This window comes from Vicugna pacos, chromosome 5 (genome assembly GCF_048564905.1).
Source record: "Vicugna pacos chromosome 5, VicPac4, whole genome shotgun sequence".
NCBI classification, from domain to species: domain Eukaryota; kingdom Metazoa; phylum Chordata; class Mammalia; order Artiodactyla; family Camelidae; genus Vicugna; species Vicugna pacos.
This window is the reverse complement of record NC_132991.1, coordinates 74,526,901-74,550,719: the sequence shown is the minus strand read 5'-3', so window position 1 is coordinate 74,550,719 and position 23,819 is coordinate 74,526,901. Positions and strand designations below refer to the sequence as shown.

The 23,819-nt window shown below is 33.6% G+C and overlaps 1 long non-coding RNA gene across 2 annotated transcripts in view; it reads right to left on the bottom strand.

The window, feature by feature from the left end:
* Window positions 1-23,374, bottom strand: part of LOC140696459 (uncharacterized) — a 343,334-nt gene extending 319,960 nt beyond the window's left edge. For both annotated transcript variants that reach the window (XR_012072838.1, XR_012072839.1), the window contains exon 1: window positions 23,348-23,374. This is a non-coding gene — a long non-coding RNA (uncharacterized lncRNA). The remainder of the gene's footprint in view (window positions 1-23,347) is intronic.
* Window positions 23,375-23,819: the final 445 nt, after the last annotated feature.

Here is a 23,819-nt window from a genome sequence, read left to right as displayed (position 1 = left end):
TTATGTTTTCACTGTAGAAAGAAAAATAAGTACTTATAAAAACACAAAAATTAGGAAGCATATTTTGAGTGATATTACTCGCTTACTCAATGCATTTTTGTAATTATATGATGAATATTAAATATTTTCATAACTGTCACACAAACTGTAAATATTTTTTATTCCTTATCACCCCCACCTCTGACAACCACCAATCTGTTCTCTGTACCTATGGGCTTGTTTTATTTTTTTTTCTTTTAGATTCCACATATAAATGAGATCATATGCTGTTCGTCTTTCTCTGTCTGACTTACTTCATTTAGCATAATGTTCTCAAAGTTCATCCATGTTGTCACAAATGGCAAGATCTCCTTATTTTTATGGCTACACAATATTCATATATATACATATATATGCACACACATACACACCACATTTTTCTTATTCATCTATTCATCAGTGGACAATTAGGTTGTTTCTGTACCCTAGCTATGGTAAACAACATTGCAATGGACATAGGGGTGCATATATCTCTTCAGATTAATATTTTTGTTTTCTTTGTATAAATACCCAAAAGTGGAACTGCTGGGTCATATGGTAGTTCTATTTTTATTTTGGGGAAGGTCCATACAATTTTCCATAGTGGCTGCACCAATGTACATTTTCACCAATGGTGCACAACGGTGCCTTTTTCTCCACATCCTTCCCAGCATTTGTTATCTACTATCTTTTTGGTGAGAGCCATTCTAACAGTTGTGAGGTGGTATCTCATTGCAGTTTTGATTTACATTTCCCTGATGATTAGTGATGTTGAGCACCTTTTCATGTGTCTGTTGGCCTTTTGTATGCCTTCTTTCGAAAAATGCCTATTCAGAATCTCTGCCCATTTCTTAATTGGAAAGTTTGTTTTTTCACTGTTAAGTTGCATGAGCTGTTTATATGTTTTGGATATCAACTCCTTATCAGATAAATGACTTTCAAATATTTTCTCCCATTCCATAGGTTGTCATTTCATTTTATTGATGGTTTCCTTTGCTGTGCAGAAACTTTTTAGTTTGATATAGTCCCACTTGTTTATTTTTGCTTTATTTGCCTTTGTTTTTGGTGTCAAAACCACAAACCATAAATATGATAATTATTATCATCTCTATTATCAAATAGAAGGAAAATACTACTTAACAATTCAACAAAGCACAGATTCTATATCCAAGGCATTGGTGCCCTGTATAATATTCTAAGGTACCTGGACTCTGGTATTGCTCCTAAGTGATAAACTATTGGAAGATGTTCCCTGTAGGATACATAGCAATTGAGTAAATCAACCACTTCAACCATAAAGTATTATCTTCATGAATATTATCTAGTGGACTCTATGTAAAGAAAAACAAATGGAACAAACAAACAAAATACACTTCTGTTGATGCAATATTCCTCTTAAGCTACTGTTCTATCTCTTTATTCCTCTTACAATCAGACTTTACAAGATTTTTTGGGGGTCAGAACTTAATCTACAATTGGATGTACAAAAGAGTATGTATTGATCAGGGTTCACCAGAGAAACAACTAATAGGATGTGTATTTATGTGTGTGTTTGTGTATTTTAACTATTTAAAGAATAATCCTAAAAGTATGTACTATGATTCTTTAAAACTTACTTGCAAAAACAAACTAAAAATAGAACATACACATATAAGTAGTAGACATAATTGTAAAAAGTCCAACAAGGAGCTGGGGCTCATCATTGTGTAAGTATATTCCTTAGAAGGAATATATTTCAACACATAAGAGCTCTGAAACTTGATAATTTATTTCAGATCTTGCTGCCTAATTGTATTCATCAGTAAAATATAAATAATAATGAATCTCTGAAAAGAGCCTGAGCCAATAAATATTTGCCTATCTATTACTATATCATCCTTGGGTTTCCATATTTTTTCCAAATCCCCAAAGTACACAACCTCCTGTCACTATAAAACTGACTCATATAGGGATTGCTATTTCCTTTATTTCTAATCATTTATTTTTCTTTTCACCTACTATGAATTTTTCTTACTGTTTTTCCCACTCATTATCACCTTCATTTACATTTACCCACTATATATATAACTTTTTATGCATCTAGACTTGATTTGTCCAAAACGTGTACACACTTAAGATTAATAAATTAATAAGTGTTTTTATTTTTTTATATGCATGGAGATTAAGACTGCAGTTCTTTCACAAAAAAAACAATACAGTTTTCAGTGTTTCCATATCAAAAAAATAGATTAGCTTTCAAAAACTAAGTTATGTTGAACTCCTTTAATTTCAAATATTTTTGATTAATTACTTTCTTTTATTTAAATATTGTATACAAGATAAAAATTGATTTTAAGCTACTGATTTTGTGCCATCGTGCAGTGTATCTTGAAGTCAACTATTTAGAATCCTGACTGCTCTCAGAGAGGCTGTGGCTAACCAAACAGCAGCAGTAGGTTGGAAAATGTTTTAGGAATATTCCAAACATGTTTACACTTTAGCACGGGGCTTTACTGCATATCCTTCTCATATATTCACGGTAAGAATTTTCCAGAGACCATAGTTCTAAAAAATGGCTAGCTGATTTTCTGGCATTAGTCAAACAAAATTCAGAAGTAGTAAGGCAGCACAGAATTATGGATAACCTTTAGAGGGAAGGGTAGTAAAAACATGAAAGCAGGTTTTATATATATACATAATGATGGCCTAGTTTATTGTAAACAAATTCTTACCTATTTCTATTGTTGATCATGCAATATTGAAAACACTGGGCATGGCCCTTTAATTCTACTCAATGACTGAATAAATATAATGCTCTCTTCTTACCTAGTATCCTCCACTTTTGACTAAAACATAGAATCAAGTTTATTTTTATACTCAGATGTGAATGAATCCAAGTCTGAGGAGGAATCTAGACCCTGTCAATTCTTCTTCAGTATTTCTGGAACCTTTAAAGAGACACTGCATTAACCCACAAACTTGACTATTGGCTAGAGTCATCACAAGCAGCCAAAATCTCTCTCTCTCTCTTTCTCTCTGACCTTGGCTCTATCTATAGACATTCAATGTATGAAGATATCTGAAAATTAATATTATTGCCATTATTGGTTTCACTGAACTTGTATTATGTTGTAGAACAGGTCTCTTTTAGCAGAATAAAATAAATTATGCATCCATTTACTATCATTTTAAACATACTTTGGTAAAGAAAGCCATAAAACAATGAGCATCCCATGGTGTGATGTACATTTGAGAACATTAAAATACTTCTCCTTGGGGTTTTATTATTGATATAAAGGTTTCTTTTGCAACATTTTTATCATTTTGTATCATTTTCCAACACTACATTACCTCCCCAGGCATTAGCTATCCAGTATTTCCATTGCATCATCTCATGCCTGGAGATACCCCAAAATATGTTTCATTACAATGATTTGATCCTTCATTTTTATTATGCCTGAGCATGCATGATGTCTCATAAAGGTGGGTTTCAGTAACAGGGTTTTCACCATTTGCATCACCTCCAAACAAAAGAAGTAGGTTTTCAGTCTAGGCTTCACATTATGTATAAAAAACAGAAATAGACTTTTGTTTCATTTTGTTTTGTTTTAATACAATCCTGTACTGATTCACATCAAATGGCATCAATGGTTGATGCTTCAGGACTGGGTATGTTGTGAATGTTAATATTTATGTTAAAGTTAAGATCAGATCATGAATTTTTCAGGTGCTCTTGTAAAATATAGGTTAATTTAAAATAACTATAACAATAGTATTCATTTTCAGATGTCGCCTTTAATTTTTCACAGTAACATGTCCAGCTTGGCCTACCCTCCTTGGACCAGTGAACTAGCTGGGCATGTCTTTCTCACAGCACTGGTAGAAGCACAAGAAGGCATACTTCTTACATAAGCACATTTCAAGCATTGATCAAAGAAGTCCTTCACCGTCCAGTTCATTCTCCCAAGGCTAACTAATGAAGAATTATACTCCTCCAAGAAAAGTGAGGGGAGAGTGAATTGAATATTGTTAAACAATAATCTAATCAAGAGGAGGGGCAATATATATTTCAGTTGAGCCAGGATTGTAGCTCGATGAAAGGGGCAAACAGGAAAAGGACTGTAAGATTACGGTATTTAGAAGGTAATACAAATAGAACCTAGGGATGGTGTCTGATAAGGTGGGAGGAGGGTTTTTTAAGAAGGTGCCAAGTATTATTTCTGGGAATATAAATTCAATAACTTGATGCTTAGTGTGCCTATCCATAGAGATAGTAAACAGTGGAAGAGTTGAGGGTGGTTTCGTGGTGGTAGTAGGGGTTATAAACAACTGTCATCATCATTATTACTGTTATTAGCGGTTTGGAAGGTTGAAGGGAGTATACAGCCTTCAGCACTCTATTCCTCATATTTGGGTGTAAGTCTACTTAAGGACCCTGAAATCACTCAGTTAAGTCCATGGCTATGTGCATCTTTTCTTCTATGAAACAGCTCCTATAATATCATCCATCCAGACATCCCTCCCATCTTGATAATGCCATGGATACTCAACAGTAAAAATCACTGCATCTATTCACTGGTCTGTGCAGAAATTACCGTAGGTCCCACCTCTGACTTCTGTTTTGAACGTGTATGTGTGTGTGTGCATGTATCTATGCATAAACACGTGTATGCTTTGAGTGAATTTTCCAAGTTTCTGCCCAATGGACTTTATATGTTTTTTACTCTTATTATCTAATTAACCATTTACAGACCAGTAAATTGGTTTGATGTGAAATACAGATTTTAATTGTCACAAATATGCCACTTTTAATATTTCTGGTTCATCAATTGCAGCCATGAAGAAGGCATCATGGCAGCTACCATACTAAACCTGAGCATTCACAGACTCCACTCCATGCTGGCCTCAGCACCCTCGGCCCCTAGCTATCCAGGAGACAGGATTGAAAAGAAATTTTATACAGATTCTTATGTATTATTTCCCAAATGTGCCAAAATGATTGCTATTTAAGTAGGACAAAATCCTGAAACATTAAATAGTTTGGATTCCATTTTGGTATTCTTTTTTAAATACAGAATACTTTTACTCTGACAGTTGTGACAATAAACTCTGCCTAGAAATTAAAATGAGGCTTAAAAACTGGATTAAGAAAAAAAAAGCTTACTTCCACTTAAAATGTTTTTACTACTGAAGTGGTTAAATTACATTTCGATCTATTAATGAGCAGCACCACTTAGCTCAGTACCAGCAAAGTGCATCTAGATAAAACATGTAGAAACACACACACACGCACACATACGATTTCAGTTAAATTATTTAACATTTTCAGCACAGCTGCACTATGTATTTATTAATCGCCTGTAAAATCAGCAAAATATGTTCAGTAAGTGCCAGCTTGGCATATATTGTACATAATCACACATTTGAGCCACATAGTTGTTTATGTCATCTTATAATCATACTAATAATTACCAGACAACTAAATTATTCAGCAAACTATAAATGCTACATTTAATTACTTTATTATTTTTGTGTGTTGCCATGGAAATCAAATTGCTACCTCAATCCATAAATTCAGTTCTTTCATAATTTTCATCTTTATCAATATGAATGTGGAATGAATTAATGAAGATGAGAAGCAGATGCAAATAAGTTAGTATCTTCTTGATATGTTTTCTATTCACATAGCTTCTATATGAAGCTGTGAAAATTTATAAGGTTTTCTCTAAAATCCTCAAAGCATTCCTGAGCTCTGAAAATTAAAGGGAGAGAAATAAAATAAATCTTTATAAGATATAATTTTCACCTTCTGTCAGGAACTAACTGATTAGAAAACTCTTTACAGGTTAAACCAATCATTACATTTTTATAGTTCTGTGTATTTCCAAACATAAAGAATAAAGCCTTCTCACTATAAACTATTCCCATACAGTAAACACTAGCATGGTCCACAGCAGCAGTCTATATAACAATTTATCATATATCTAGTTTTGTTTTTCTACAGTATCTTTTTTATAGGTCTGAAAATTTCCCTCAGAATATTCCTGCATCTAAAATCACTTACAACTTAAAACTATATTGTGATAAACACTGAATATGTGCCAATCCTTCCCATAAAGCACCTGGTATCCATCTCACAACATTCTGAGTATAAAAACCTTGGGTCATTAAAACAAGTTACTCTGCTTGCAGGTAACAGGTATTGAAAATATCCGAAGATACACTCAGAACCTTAACATCACCAGATGATTCTAGGTGTATTGAAAACTTTAAAACTATATTACAATTTATTAAAATCTTGGGACTTTATATATAGAATTCTAACATGTCAGTGTTCTTCATGGGTGATAGAAAACACCAAGCCTTTTGGGCTTATCTGTCTACTATATACACAGGGAGACATTCACGCTAAAATGCCCCAGTCCATCGTTGGCTTATTTATGAATAGGGCAAGCCTAAGAGACCAGAGATGTCCAAACTTTGGACAGGATTAGATGCTATTCATTAATTCATCATAAATATTAATTTATCTAATTGTTGATAAAACATTAATTTTGAAGATATTTGAAAAAATAATGATACATTTGTTAGAGATTGTCGAGTACTTTTACAGATATTTCTCCAAAAAAATAACTGAATAGTCAGATAATATTACAGTGGGCTAAAATTTCAACAAATATTGGGAAAAGGGTATAAGTGAATTTACAAAACCATAGTAGGAGATGGAATGTTATTAATGCCATAATATAAACATAATATAAAGTACTATAAAAATTCAAAAAAGAAAAAAAATAAAATTCTTTAAATTCCTGGGGAGGCAAAATTTTTCTACATAAAATTGAGAGCTTTATATAAGAAGAATGCAATCAAATATCAAAACATGTACCCAGATCATACAAGGCAACATTAAATCTTGCCTGGGTTATTCATAAATTCTCCCATCTGATTTTACTGCTTCTAGTCAGCCCCTTTCCAAACCAAACTGTGCGGATGTTAGAGGCCTTTTCCTAGAGCACAAATTATATACAAGACCACTTCAGTACATAAAATTCATCTAGTGGTCTAAATTTTCTCTAGAATTCACTCCAATAGCGTTACTATGATACACAATTCAAAATTGTGCCCTTGCCTAATTCTCTCATTTCCTATCTTGGCATTTTCTCTTTATACTCTATACACTTGGCATACTGAATTTTTGCTTAGTTCTCAAATATATCATGTTTAATTTAGTTTCTGGATCTTTGTCTATGTAACCCTTCCTTTCTAAAAATATATTTTGCTTCCTCTTTTCCTGGAAAATACATAGAAAGGCCTCTAGCATCTAATTAGGTGTCACTCCTTAAGAAAATATTTCCTAGTACTCAAAAATTGTATTAGGTTCCTTTCCTATATCCTCACTGAGTACCTATGCTTCACCCAGAATTACATACACAATACTGAATTTTCTTTCTCCTTTTAGTTTTCTGTTTTCTCTGTTAAACTATAACATCTTGAAGGACTTGCAATTCTCAGCTCTGGAATGAAATTTCTCAGAATTAGGTATTAAGCAAATAAATAGTATTACTTCCTATTTTAATAAATATTAAAATAAAATAAAAATTAACAACACTTCTTCCACTAAAGAAACTCAAGTCTAAAATCTGAAACTTGAAAGAAAAGGAAATTCTTAATGTAAATATCATCCTCCAGCATTTATGAACCATTATGCACCCTCAATTATTTGATCCATGAATAAGGCTAAAATATGGAGGGAAATGTTAGACAGTGTAGATTACAATTAATTTGTACCTAATCAATATATATATAAATCAATATAATCAAATATATAAACAATTGTTCATAAGACAATGGGTATTAAAATCAAGAATCAAGAGATTTATAATAGTCTTCCTTATTTTTTTTCTTCAATTGAGACTTTTTTTTCTCAGAGAGCAATTTGAAGTTCACAGCAAAATTGGGGAAAAGGTACAGAAAGTTTCCATTTACCGTCTGTCCCCACACAGGCATAGCCTCCCTAGTATCAACATCCTCCACAGGAGTGGTACATTGGTTACAAGTAATGAACCTACATCAACACACCGTAATCATCCAAAGTCCATAGTTTACATTATAGTTCACTCTTGGTGTTTTTACATTCTGCTAGTCTGGACAGATATATGATACGTATTCATCATTATAATATCATACAGATTATTTTCACTGCCCTAAAAATCCTATTCATCCTTTCACCCCATGCCCTGCAAACCCTGGCAAGCACTGATCTTTTCACTTTCTCCATAGTTTTGTCTTTTCAAGAGTGTCAAATAGTTGGGATCATACAGTATGTGGGCTTTTCATATTGGCTTTCTTTCATTTAGCAATAATTTATTTTTAGTGCTGAATAATGTTCACTGTCTGAATGAACCACAATCCTTATTTTTATATTTAGGTTGAATTAGGAAAAGACAAGCAAATTAGTAAGGAAATAAGATATCAAACCACTGTGACATAGACAAAAGAGTTCCAGTCATTTATTTTACCAATAAAAAGATGAGTTTAAAATTATGTAACACCATTAAAAGCGATACATTATGGTAATGCTGACTACATTTTTTATTCACATATTATACCTAATAAATTACTTTATTTACTTTATTTAGTTACTCATCCTAACTTTTCCCCTGCCAACTTTTCCTCTTTTCAGATACCACCTTTTTCATTGTTTGCTAAAAAATCCAACAAACTGCCAAAGTGTCCCTGGAGGCTTGTCTGCAGTGTGATGAGAAAGCTACTCTCTCAGCCAGCGCTGGAACTTTGATATTGATGTGTCTCTCCAGGGGCTGTGGCGAAGATAAATTACTAGTTGTCATTTTTTAAAAGTGCCTTTTAGCTCTTCAGACTATAGTAAATGAATAAAATGACTTAAAATACTAATAAATTGGGGTTTACCATTAATGCCATCCCTGCAGTGGCATGTCAATATCAAAGGGCACACTAGCAAAGAAAACCACTAATACTAAACTTCAAGCTGAGATACAGATGATATTCGTGAATCTTGCCTAACAACTGAGGGGGGAAAATACCAAGCATCATGAAGGGAATAACAAGTGATCAGCAGGAAAATTAAAGACAGAAAGGGAACACACGGAGATTTAGGAAAAGGCAAATTCTATGTTTAAATTCAGAATTAGGCCAGAGAGCCCTTTTCTAGTACAGTTGACAATTCAGGCACTTAGATCAGAATAAAAGGTCTCAGTATAAATTCCAGCTGTGTAAATTTCCACCTGTTGAAAAATTAGTTCTCAATAAACACTGCTGTCATCTTTAGTTCAGGTAAGTTTGTAATTCCACTGTAGATCTATCTAGCTAAAAGACTGGTAGTCTTCTTGGAATGAGGCCATCCTAGATGTATTAAAGTAGGAAAGTTTAGGTGTAATCTGGTGACCTATGTTGAATTCCTAGAAACTAAGACACATGGCTATATGTCTGATTCTTGAGCAAAAGGAGCTGCAAACAGAAATAGAAAAGAATGCTTCACTAAAAATTCTAATGTCAGAGGTATAAGGAAACACTTCTTGGGGTCTAATGTTAAACAAGTGAAGTGAGAAAGAATTATTCTCATTTTAGTGGGAGTACTACATAAATCTTGTATGTCAAGAGCACCAGAATACAGAGCGCAAAACTGATACGCATTGGAGAGATGCAGCAAGTTCTATGGAGAAACTTAGGGCACCTGAGTTTCTCTTTATGGTATGAGACAATATTGATGCAGATAACTAACATTATGCACACCAGGCAATTAATAGGGTTTAATGTATGTGGAAGTGCCTGGCACATAGTAAAGCTCAGTAAATACCATCATTATATTTTTATTCTTCTACCTACATACAATTTCATTAGTTTTCATAACTTTAAACACCATCTGAAACCTTAGGATTTAGGACCTAGTTTGCAGGTGAAATTAACAGGATTTGCTTGGATTGGCTATGGAGGTTGGTGAATAAAGAGAAAAGTCAAAGATTACTCTAAGTTGTTTTGCCCGGCCAAAGGAAGGATGCAATAGTCATTTACTGAAATGGGAAAAAAAAAGTGGAAGTGGGAGCAAGATCTCTGATTGAAATATATTGTTCAATCCAGTATTATAAAGTCAAGCTGAATCTGGAGTCCAAAATAGCAGTCAGTGCTAGTAAATAAATTTAAAACTCATCAAGTATGAGAATTAATGAAATCAATGAAGGGTATGTTGATAAAAAATGAGAAGAGCTCCCAAAGTCTGAGTCCTCGGACACACGAAGGTTTAGAGATCTGAGAGGCAGAAGAAATCAGCAAAAGTGGACAATGGTCACAATGGTGTAAAAAAAAAATCTTTCTCTTAATTTGTTATATTTAGTGAATTTCCATCTGATTCTTCTGTGTTGCTCTGGGAGACTGTTTTTACTTCATCAAAGAATAAACAACATTATTATCCACTGAGTTACACAAAATAGGTCAACAAAATATCTGAAGGAGTAGATTTGTCCTTAATGTTTAATTTTTACACATTTTAATTTATTGTTAGCAATTTGCCTTTAATAAGCTACATTCTACTTATCAGAAAGATTACTTAATAAAGTTTTAAATTATAAGTAATGTGTATAACTTGCATATATATGTAAATATATACCAGATCTTATGGGGTATCTTAAAGGGATATCAAACAGTACTCATATTATACAAATAGACATAATGGCAAAATATAATATGCATATCTATTAGTATACAACTGTAAGCTAGTTTTACAATATATGGTACAAAAATCTGTGGACTTTCACTACAAAACTATGTGGGAGACAGGTGTTAGTTATACTTTATTCTCCTCTTCCCTACCTCACTAGCTTCAAAAGAGATTTTTTACTTTGTCAGTTTGAATATTATTGTGTTTTAACCCCTTTATACTTGGCTAAATAATGGTGAGTAGATCACTTTTGTTATTGAGAACCTGAAAATTCTGCTTATGATATCTTTATTGTTTCAAGTTTGGAGAACTAAATTATTTGTACATGCAAAATAAGTTGTACTTCTATGGAAAAATTTGTGTTAATCGTGAAAGGTGCTAAAAAAACTATTCACACCTAGCAATATGCTTTATTCATCTTTATCATAAGAAAAAATTTTTCCACTTTAAGTTGTAACTGAAGGTATCTTTTAGTTTGGTCAAAGTAAGCAAAATATATAAGCATGTAAGCCTCAACTTTGAATAAATTTAAGTACTATTCCAGAGGCTATACCCTGCCATCTGTATCTGCCTCAATGTAAGTACAGAGGAAACCTGTCTCTATAACTGCTGTTTATGCTTCTGGTAGGTTTATACTGTCCCCATAGAAGATGAAATCCTAGACTATTTGGTTGTTAGCAATCAAATTTTGGGTATAAAAAGAAGAGGAAAAACATTTTAGGCCTCTTCAAGTCCAGAATAACATGATTCTTAACCAAAAATGTAGTGGTCCTTCTAGGATCAGCACTAAATAATATTCCATGGTATGAATGTACCAGTTTGTTTTATTCATTCACCAGCTGAAGAAAATCTTGGTTATTTTCAGTTTAGGACCTATATGAATAAAGTTGTTATAAGCATTCTCATGCAGGTTTTTATATGGACATAAAATCTCAAATAGCTGGGTAATACCTAGTAGAGAGATTGCTAGATCTTTTAATAAGCTATCAAACTGTCTTCCAAAGTGTCTGTAGTATTTCACACTCCCATCAGCAATGAATACCAGTTTCTGTTGCTCTGCATCCTTACTAGCAATTATTATTGTCAGCTGAGGGGAATTTTAGATGTTTTAATAGGAATGTGATGGTATCTTATTGTTATTTTAATTTGCAATTACCTAATGATAAATGACAGGGAGCCTATTTTCACATACTATTCATCATCTATGTACCTTCTTTGGTGAGATGTCTATTCAGATCTTTATCCATTTTTAAACTAAGAATTATTTAGTTTTTTACTGTTTAATTTTTAAGAGTTCTTAATTTTGGATACAAGTTTTTTATTATGTATGTTTTCACATATTTTCTCTCAGTCTGAGTTTGACCTTTCATTCTCTTAACAATGTTGTTCACAGAGCATAAGTTCTAAATTTTAATCAAATCCAAGTTTAGAGATGATAGGCCAGTAACTAGACATCCAAGCCTATTTATTTTTATGTTAATATTATACTCTGCTAAGTTTCTGAATATTTTTGATTTGTGTTAAGTTTATCATTACTCCTCTTGTGTTTTCCAGTTTTATAATCATATCATCTGAAAACAGTTTTATTCTTTCTAATTCTTATTTTTCTAATTGATCTCTCTTGTCTGATTGTATTGACTAATAAATCCAAAACAATGTTAAGTAGCAGAGGAGATAGGAGACATCCTTGTCTTGTTCATACACATTTTAATTACCTATTGACAATCCTCCAATTTGTTACATTATATAGTTGACAGCAATTTTTTCCTCTACTGACAAAAGTATAATAATTATTATTATTATTTTATTATTGTTATTCTCTCAAATATAGAGAGATAAATAGTTATACTATCTGGCAAACTGTATCATTCTTCTATATAAGGCACTCCTCTTGTTTTATTTATTTATTCTTTTAAAAGTCCCATTCTTTGTTCTTGTTTTTTCTCCCAAATGCAAATACTCTACTGTATTGAATGTGTATTCCTGCATTTTATACATCCATTTAAAAATATTCCAGGATGTGCTGTGAGAATGTTTTAAATGCACATAAATTTTCTTGTGTTAAAACCACATTCTGTTTCTTTATTCATTAAGCATTGTGTTCTTAAAAGTTATTGGTACTGCTGAGTTTATACCTAGCTTGCTGTTTCTAATTTTTTAAGGATCTGTTTTCACTGTATTTTATTTATATAATCTCCACTTAGGGACATAAAGATCACTTTCACTCCTTACTTCATTATATTTGGCTTTATGGCCTTGTTTGTGATATATGTACCTAGGTATGAAATTAATGTATACAGAGCATAAATATAAATAATTTGGCAATGCACTGAAGTGTTGCACATTAGAATGGCCAAAGCGTATAAACTCCCACAAACAGTGAATGAACAGTCTGGTCTTCCAAAATTCTTATTACCACTTGGCACTATCTAGCTAATTTTTGCTAACCCAATGACTGTAAGCAGGTATCGCTTTTTAAGGATTTTAATTTATCTAATTATTTATGAGTTTAAATCTTTATTCAGATACTTGCTAGCCACTTATGTTTTCCTTTCTGCGGATTACCTGTTTGAATCTTTGCTCAATTTTTTTTATATTTCTTATCATTTGTTGATTTTTCAAGTGCTCCTTCTGGATTCTAACTATCAGCTCAGTACTAGTTTAACACAGTGAAAGTGTTCTCAATTGTTTGGTTATCCATTATCTCTGTACATTATGTTTTTGTTAAACCAAAATCCTTAATTTGGGTGAGAACAAATCCATCTATTTTTTACCTTATTGTTGTTGCTTCTTGATTATCAATTAATTCTTATTCAATACATTTTATTTTTCTTATATTTAATATATAATGATAAATTCCCTATTGAATTATTCAGTTCATCTGGAGTTGGGTCATATTTTTATAGTAGGTAATTAAATTAATTAAGATATTTTATTTACAAATTTTATTTCCCCTATTGCAACGTATATTTTTTGTTCTTTCAGTGAAGCTCAGCAAGGTACGTTTCCTTTACCAAAGGTATGTGTCACAATGTATCCTCAAGGTCTCTGAACCGTCCTCTCACAATTCTTATCAGTGTGCAGTGTTTGGGTGAGTATCTCAGAATGACCAATTCATCATTTCTCAATTCAAGCATGACTAATCTAACTTTTATCTCATTTTTAAAATTTTAATATATATATATATATATATTCATTTTAATGAATGAATATATACAAATTTGGTTTCCAGGGTTTTTTCTTTTTCCACTTCTACCTGACAGCTTTGTGAGGCCATGATACCCAGATATTTCATCAAACAGTATTCTAAATGTTTATATGAAGATATTTTATGGATGGTATTAACATTTTTCCCCAGTTTTATTGAGAAATAATTGACATACATCACTGTAAAAGTTTAAGGCATACAGCCTGATGATCTAATTTCACTTACACTGTGAAATTACCATAATAGGTTCAGCTATATTCCATCATCTCATATAGAGACAATAAAAATAAAAGAAAAAGATTATTTTTGTGATGAGAATTCTTAGGATTTACTCTCTTAACATCTTCTCTATATACCATACAGTAGTGTTAACTACAGTCATCACAGTGTACATTAAATTTCTCATACTTATTTATCTTACAGCTAGAAGTTTGTACCTTTCGATCAGCTTCCTCCAATTCACTCTCCCCCAACCCTCCACCTCTGGTAACCACAGTTCTGATACGTTTTTCCAAATGAGTTTGTTTTTGTTTTTTAGATTCTGTCATATTAATGAGATTTGTCTTTCTCTGTCCAACTTATTTCACTTAGCATAATGCCTTCAAGGTCCATCCATGTTGTCATGAATGGGAAGACTTTGTCATTTTTTACACGACTAATGGGATAAACATTTGAATCAGCAGTCTTTGAGGAAAGCAAATTGTTCTCCAGAATGTGGGTGGGCTTCATCCAATCAGTTGAAGGCCTCGAGAAAAAAATGCAGATTTCCCCCTAAAAGAAGGAAATTCTACCAGCCATCTGTCTCTGGACTCAAACTGCAACTCTTTCTTGGGTCTCCAGTTTGCTGTCCTGACCTGCAGATTTTGCATTTACCAGTCTATAGAATAACATGAGCCATTCCTTAAAATAATCTCAATCAATCTTTCTCTCCCTCTTTCTCTCTCTTTCCCTCTCTCTCTCATTCTGCATGTATCAGAATATGAAGTAAACAACACAGACTCAAAATGAATAAGAATCAATTGAGTAGCGAATGAGTAAATATACAAACATAATTATAATTTGACCACTAAGTGGGATATATTTGGTCATTCTACAAGTTTAGGGAAGCAGCAGAGCATGTGTGATTTTAAGAGCAGCATGAAAGAGGGGAAAAGAGAGCTGAGTACTCTAACAAAACAAAGGAATTCTTTTATCACATTACTTTACATATTAGTATTTACTCCTGTGTTGGTTTTGCAGCAGTTTGTCTTATGATGGGCTCTTTTTTTGCTTACGTAAGTATTTCTGAAGTTACAAAGATGTTCTGATGTTTTGACAAAAGGAAAAAAGCCTTCTTTTGATTAGAATTTCAGAGTTGTTTTACTTTAACCATTCTTTTTCTCTTGCCTCCAGAAGAAAGGCCAAAGAACATTATCTGCTATGAGACTTTCCTATCAGAAGGAAATTTATATGCCCTAGTGGAAAACAGAGTTGATGCCATTCATTCCCTTAAGACTTGTGGTGTGAATAAATGGTAAGGCTACACTAGCTATATATTTAAATTAGTCTGGGCCAATTAGTTTTAGGAGAAAAAAAAAGCCTTATATGTATAGTGTTCTTCATCTTGCTTATTCAATGGTATTTCTGCAGAAGCAGTCACTTCTTGATGTTCATGTTACTTTAGCAACAGTGGGGTTAAAAAGCTAACTGGCTTGAACTGGACATAAGATGGCTGGCTGGACTGGATGAGTTTAAAGAGTTCGTAAACCATGAAATGATGTGATACTTCAGATATCTGGCACTGTGATGTGGTGGAAAGAATAAGAAAATTTAAGTCGTTCTATATTGATTCTGTGTCTGGTCTGTCATTTGCTAGTTGTATAAGCCTAACTTCCAGGAGCCTCTATCAATTGGTAAAATGTGGGTAAACAATGCTGCTTATCTGTTGTGACTGACTGTATACTGAGAAAACAAATATAAAGTACATACTAAAAATAAGCTATATTTTCCCCTCTATTAAATAAATGCTAACTGAAGAAGATTTTAGATACTTTTGATATTTTCAAGATACCGAAATACAATTTTTAGGACATCAAAGCACAATCACCTTACTGATTAATCAAATAATGGAAAACACACACAGTTTCTCAGTCTTTAACAACAACAACAACATTACCTTCAAGGATTATTTTTATAGTGTATTTCCACCTCCTTCCTTCTTTGTTAATAGCTCAATTTTGAAACTATTAATGGTTTCTTTATCATTATCACTTTAGGCTCTTATTACTGAATTGATGAATTCCATGTTATATAATAGGATGAATAAAGGAAAATTTTAAATATATCTCTGTATTTTATAAACTAGTCTATAAATATTTATAGATAAACTAGTTTATAAATATTTTTGGCCCTTGTTGTTTTTCAAGATTTTGCAGCTAGAGTCGAAGATTGGTTGCTGATTTATTCAACTCCTTTAGTTTGAGGCCCAATGGTATATCTGCTTATCAACATAGCATATATCCTGATTGACAACATTGAATAATCATTGTCACACCACTTTATGGCTTTAAAAAAATGTATGTTCTGCTTAAAGTCACAAAAACTCAACTGAATAACAGATAATTAGTGACCACATCACATGATACCAAAATGACTTTCTCTAGCAATATAGGAAATGTTCCTGTACATTCTTTTACAAAAACTGGTAGAGTTTTTGTATATGCAACTAAAATTTCAGTCATTGCATTTTACTTTTAATCTTCAACAAAGGAAATGGAACATATTAGTTGTTATGTAAGTGATCAGAATGAGTAGAAGGAATATATTGGGCTGCTTCCTGTGACAAAACTTTCAAGAAATCTTTATAAAGAAATTTTTTAATTAGCAAAAAATGAATTATTAAATGGCAAAAGGAAAGCAAAAATTAAGAGACATTTTACCGTAATAATGATAATGCTATCATTTAACTTAATTCTCAGAAGAGGCACTACTGTCTATATTTTCACAGGTGAGGAAACAGACACAGAGAGACTAAGAAACTTGATGAGGACCAATCCAACATTAACTGCTGGAGCTGGGATTCAAATCCAATAAATCTGACTCTGGAATCCAACCTTTTAAACTCTATGCAGCCTCATGTGTGTACCACAAAACTTACATCAAAAATACATGTGAAAACATCTCCCAAACTTCTTGGCACATAATAATGTTTAGTGAATCTGAATTTAGATTTACCTTTAAGGCTCATACAAATCAAAGCTTCTTTCAGTGATATGATCTTTTACCACAGAGATTTTTATAACCAAGGTTCCTTTACAGTTTCTGAAAATAATTAGGGAAAAACTCACAGCTGGAAAGAGAAGTGGTTGAGGACGTCTACTTTCCAGTCCATGAAACCAGCTCGAAAGTCATCACTCAGGTCCCCACAACAAGAAAAGAACACAAACTGAAAATCAACAGCTCTTCTTAGATTCATCAAAGAACTGAGGTCACAGGTGCAAACTACTGCCTAGAATCCGGAGAGACAGACAAGCAGATACAGAGAATCATAGCTTATCAGGAGCAAAAACCCAGAAGTAGTCACCAGCACCTGCGGTCAGGATCACAGCTGGAGCCAGTATCAGTGGGACAACTTTAGACAGTGATGAATTGTTACAGGCTCAGGGTAGACTAGCTTCGGAGTCAAAACCTCTGAAGAGGCCCAGCATTAGGGGCCCCCCACATCCTTGTGAGTTTCACCTTCAGGAGGCTGATTGCTGTCGCCATAAAAGCTAAAAACAGTCTGTTTGTACTTCAGGCAGGAGGAGGGGAAAAAGTAACTATATGAAATACACTCAGAGCTCTCCATTCCCTCCTTAAGGGAACCTATTGTACCAGAGCCTAAACCTACTGGCATTTTACCAATGATTAACCAACCTGGGGAAGAGAACTACCCAACTCAGCCCCCACTAGCCTTCAACATGCAGAAAGAGAAATACCCAACTCAGGTGTATTTAAAGACCGATACCCAATAGGAGGACTATAAAAAGCTTGGCCTCCCTCTACATCTGAACAGCAGTAACAACATCAAAAGGGCTGCCGTATAATAGCAAAGGATTGCAGCTAAAAGAACTGCAAGGCTCAGACTCTATTTAAGGAATCTCTACAAAAACTCAACAACAGAAGGGTCAGAAACAAGGACACTGGAAGCAACTTGGCTCTGCTGGCAAATTTGCAGCATCCAATAAACATGGCCCAACTCCTGCCAGATGAAAATAAGCCTCACACTAAAATCCTATTTACTTCAGTTACTTTTACCTGATATACAGTTATAAAAATTAATTATTTAAGTAGGCATTAATTAAACTACATTAATAATCATTGTAATGCAAATGGTCTAAATATGCCAATTAAAAGATACATACTGCCAAAGTAGATTAAGAAAAACAAGACCCAACTATAAGTTACCTACAGGAAAGATAAGTGGTGAGGTCAAGATTCTTGTCTGTCAAGGAAAAATTATTAATCCCTCTTAAGACCAACTTCTTCCCCCATAAATTATTTCAGTGACTCTATGTCTAGTACAGCTCTTAAAATATGTAGTTTTGCAAATAACAGAAACCCAGCTGAAACTAATTTAAACAGGACAATTGAACATTCCAGATCATGGAAATTAATTCATCCAAAACCTCAGGTCTTGGCTCAACCTAGAGCCCAAATTCTATCACCAGAAGCTCATTTCTGTTTCTCCACGACATTTCCTCTATGTGATTTTATTCTCAGATGGGTTTCAAAAGGACTGTTACAAGTGCCCAGGTTCAAAAATATGAAAACGAATATATGCATGACTGGGACATTATGCTGTACACCAGAAGTTGACACATTGTAACTGATGGTACTTAAAAAAAAAAAACAAAAAAACAAGAAGTGCCCAGGTTCAAAGCCAACTCAAAACAATGAGATTCTTTCCCCACCATTTGGAGCAAAACTCATTTTGTTTCATTGTTCTAATGGGTTTGGTGGCTGTCCTTAAACCCACCACAGTAGCCTGAACAATATGACATGCTGTGGGGATTGGGTCTATGTGGAGTAAACGCCACTGGAAATGTGCAACAAGAGGAAAGAATGTGTAATCTGCTTCAGGGAAATCAGGTACCTTTACCAGGAAAAAAAAAACAGTGTTTGAAAACAGATGTCTACTACATGTAGTTGAACTAAAACATCAGGTACTTTTTTCTACATTGTACTCAAATAATTTGCTCATGGTTCCTTTCTACATGGTTTCTCATATGTTGCTGGAAAATTGAACTAATTTAAATTGTTATGCTGAGATGGGCTGAGACCTGGGACCCTTTACCTGAGTGCTTGCACTTGCACCTGGACAAATGTCTCCTCCTCTCCTCCAGCAACAGAATACAAAGAAACAGTAAGGGGCTGAAAATAACTACATACATATGCAGTCAGGCCAATTATAAACAATAAGATACAGAAAGGCCACCAAGTAACTGCCACTTCTGAGGTGCCAGGAGCAAAAGGCAGGGTACTGCCATGATCCCTGCACACTGCACCACGAAGCGTGGTGGGCAGACCATCTAAGCCACACTCAACCCCACCCACCCACCAGCCCCTACCCTGACCCCATTTAAGGAACCTGTGCTCTGAGAGTGAGCAAGGTCACCTGTTTCTTGGTTTCCCTCCCTTGTGCTATAGCACAAGTCCAAATAAAACTGTGCCTGAATTTCTCGTCTTAAGAATTTCTATTGATTAAACAGTCCAAGGCCCCAGGTTGGTATCAATACTGAAGTGAAAGAACATAAATTGAAATGAATTGAAGAGATGAATATGAATAATGAAAAGAGGCTCCTCCCAACTGCATGATTTTGTAAGGTAGAAAAGATTACAGTAATAAACTGGCCTTTTATTCTATTTCTGAGTGAAAAATGAGTAATAGTCTAAACAAGAACAAATGGTAATCCTCTAAAGTATGAAAGTGTTTTCTCCTAGTGTTTCTGATTTTCAAGTTGATGAATAGGAGTTTCTGTTTGTTAGTTTTTGAGCTTTTTGTCAGAATGCTGCCACATTCTGCTGTGGAAGGTCTATATAATAATAATAAATCTTTTACAAAGAAAATATGTGGAAGAACAATTATACTCTCTTCAGAAACATCTCTTTGCATTTTTAAGATGAGATTCACATCAGGTTTCCCTCTTCTCCATTCAGACCTGCCCTTTTCATATTGAGAGATTACATCAGATAGGTTACTACACTTCAAGGATGACTAATTAAAATTTTACAGAAAGCAAGAAAATAGGAAGAGAGAGAAAGAGAGAAAAGAAATGAAGGATAAACATATATTTTGTCATCTGCATTTTTCTAATCAAATTAGTCACCTTCATGCAAGGCCTCCCCTTGTTCCTAAAATGAAGCATAAGCAAACTTTCCATATTGGACATCAAGTCACATGATGCGGGAAGACATTTGTAACACTAAACACACCAAAGGAGCACTCTGAATCAGAATAAGAACCAAATGTATTTTAAAAAAAAACAAAAAAACAACTATCTTTCCTAAAGACTGAATTTCCTAAACATTTTAAGTCTTAAAAAAAATTAGCAATTTACTTTCAAACAGCCATGTTACCAAAGCTTAAAAGTTAACCACATCCACATCCATAACATGGAAACACTGTAGGAAGAGTTATTAGCAAAGTCAGAAATAAATGGTAATTATACTCTAATTTTCATTTATAATTTTGCTTATTATGAAGTATTCTTAATTTATTTATAACATTCTCAAATATTATTTAATGGATTGTATAACTGTATTTCTGTTGAAATTCCCAGCTATGGTTAACTCCATAATATTGGTTTTAAGGAACATAACTGAACTCAAGTAACAATTATATTTCACAACAGAACTATAAAATAGCACAAACACTATTTTATTTTATTTTTCTTGCTAGTTTCCAAAAAAGTTCTATCTTCAGCTAAAATTTATGTTTTAGAAATTTACATTTTGATCATCCATAATTACACAATCAATGAGTAGGCACTTGAACTTTACCTATGTTCCACAAAGACCCCAAGCAGCTGCAATATAGATTAAAAGGTAGAGCTTTCAGGCCTGGCTGTGGGGTGGTCACAGGATGCCATCGTTAGCTGTTGCGTAGAGGCCACTGTGTGGCTCCTGCATTTGCTCCTCTCACACTTCCTCTCCCTCTAACCGGCCTGACTTCTCACCTTTGCTTTCCCTGGAGGGAAAACCAGATTAGGATAACTGCCTAGTCCATTCAGGCTGCTATAACAAACATACCATAAAGTGGGTGGCTTAAACAATAAATAGTTCCCACAGTCTGGCAAATGGGGAGCCCAAACCATCAGCAAATTCTGTGTCTGGTGAGGACCTGTGTTCTGACTCACAGACAGCTGTCTTTTTGCTATGTCCTCACATGGCAGAAGAGATGAGAGAACGTACAGTCTTATTTTATAAGGCTACCATCCCATTCATGAGTGTTCCACTCTCGTGACTTAATCACCTCCCCAAGACTCCACTTCCTAATATCATTACATTGAGAGTTAGGATTTCAACAAAGGAATTTGTGGGGTGGTTCACAAACATAAAACCCATAACAGTAGCCATGACTGTCTAGTTTGCATGTCAGACGTTATTCATCATGTGCAGAGGAGATGGAGTCCTGCTACAGCAACACGGCTTCAGGGAGTTAATTCTGCTAGAGGATGAACAGAGCACTCAAAGAAAAGTGGACATACCGATAATCTAGTATCTTACTACAGCTTATGCAAGAACAAGATACAAAGCCCATGAGTTAAGCCATATCAGAAAAACCACTAATATAATCTCTTACTATTTAGTGGATTTAACAGAATTTCAGGGAAAAATCATAAGCATCACTCCATAAATATTATTTACTAGAATATCAGTATCTCACAAGATAGAAATATTCTGTAGTCAAGCATCTGTATACCTATTTATAGAAGAGAGCCATGAAATAGAAAGTAATAGCAACCAATTAAATGTTAAAACCTCAGCATTTGACAAATGTATTTGATCACAGAAATTACTTTTTCAGATCACCTATTAAAATCTCAATTGATATTAATGTTTCATGGCACATAATTTGAGATACTCTAAATTTTTTTAAATATAGGTGTGTTTTCACTAATAACTCTGCCCACCAGCTTTGCAAGATATTTCTGCAAAGGGTGCCTAATGTTTTCATGGAAAAGAGCACAGGCTTCATAAAGAAACATGGCTCTACAATTGACTTCTTATATAATTTTAGACCAGTATCAAACTTTGACAGACCTAATTCATCCACCTGTTAACTGGAAGTTTGTGGACTTCTAAGTGAAGATGTTATCTAGCTAATCACACACAATTAAAAGACTAAACAAAAGTAAACTGAAAGAATGTAAAATTGCATTTGGTCATCTTATTTTTATATAAAACAAACTTTCTACTTTATAAAATAAGGGTATTCAACTGAATAATTTCTGGTATCTTTCCATAGCCAAGAAAAAAGAAACAAAATACAACAAACACTTGTTGATATTTAAAAACATATTTAATGCTTAAAAAAACAGAGAGCTGCTCATTCATCTAATGTGTGATCAAGTTGTAAATTATATTTTTCTTCAAGTCTTTTTAGAACTGTGCCATTTACCACTGAAAATATACTGAATTTCCTCAAATTTAAGACATCATCAAATGTGAGAAACATCTTTGTTTTATGTACCATGAATAAAAGAAAAAACCTAGTTAAACTACATTGTATCATTAAATGAAAGATGCATACCTACTTCAGAGATGCTGAAATGTGGGGGAAAATGTGCTCCTTAGAATCAATGGGATATACGTATTTGGAGAAAGAAAAATTAAAATAACTTTCTTTGAACTTTGTAACACTTCGTCCAACACATTTTTTATAAAGGTACTTTCTCAAAGAGTCATTACAATATTCTGAAAAGCAGTCCTTTAAGAAGGTCAAATACTCCTGATATCAACCTTGAAACATTTATGTTCAGCTGAGACTCCCAGAGTCCATCATTTAGGAAGGGAAAAGTGAACCAATCCCATTTAAAATAAATCTAATTCCTAAAATTTCTGAAGATTAGTGGCTCCTATTATGCCAGATAAAACTATAAATACAGTTCTTCAAAATAACAATAGTTATAATAAAAAGGCTTCCTTTATACCCATACTTAGCACTGAGAAAATTGGAAATTGAAACTTTTACCTGTGTTGATCAAGGAACCTGATAACAATTAGCTACAAAGATCTCATAAGACCTCTCTTTAATGGAAATAGCAAATTAATTTACGTAACTGTAGATGCACAGAAATTTATAGAATTGGCAGCAACTAAAGTTTCTTAATCTGATCTCATCACAAAATCTACATTATATCATTATTCAAGGATTAAAACCACCCAACCCTTCCCATAGCAATTAAAATAACATTGCAAAGCCTTACCATGGACTGTGAGGTGCTACGTGCTCTGGCCCCTGCAGGGCTCTCTGACTGGGCCCTCACCTCTTCCTCTTGCTTATTCATCCTCAGCCACAGTGACCCTCTATGACTTAATCAAGTTCATTGATCAACATGGGCATAAGTTTCAATTTTCAAAGCACTAGGTATAGGTAAAATCAATTAATCTTTGTTCCTGTTGTTTTCTGCACAAGAAGTAATTTTATTCCAGAACTTGACCTGTTTTATCTTTTTTTTTTTTTTTTTGTATCTGAGTAATCTGCTCCATTGATTTGGCCTTCTAGAAGTTTTCACCAAATGCCATAGTTAGCGTCTCCCCATTTCCAGTAACTCCTAACTCTATTGCCCTATTTTATTTCCTTCATGTAGTTCCACCTCTCTGAAATTACACAATGAGCCCCAATGAAAGGGTAGGTCTTTATTATTCGGTATTCTTTCTATAGCAACTAAAATTGTG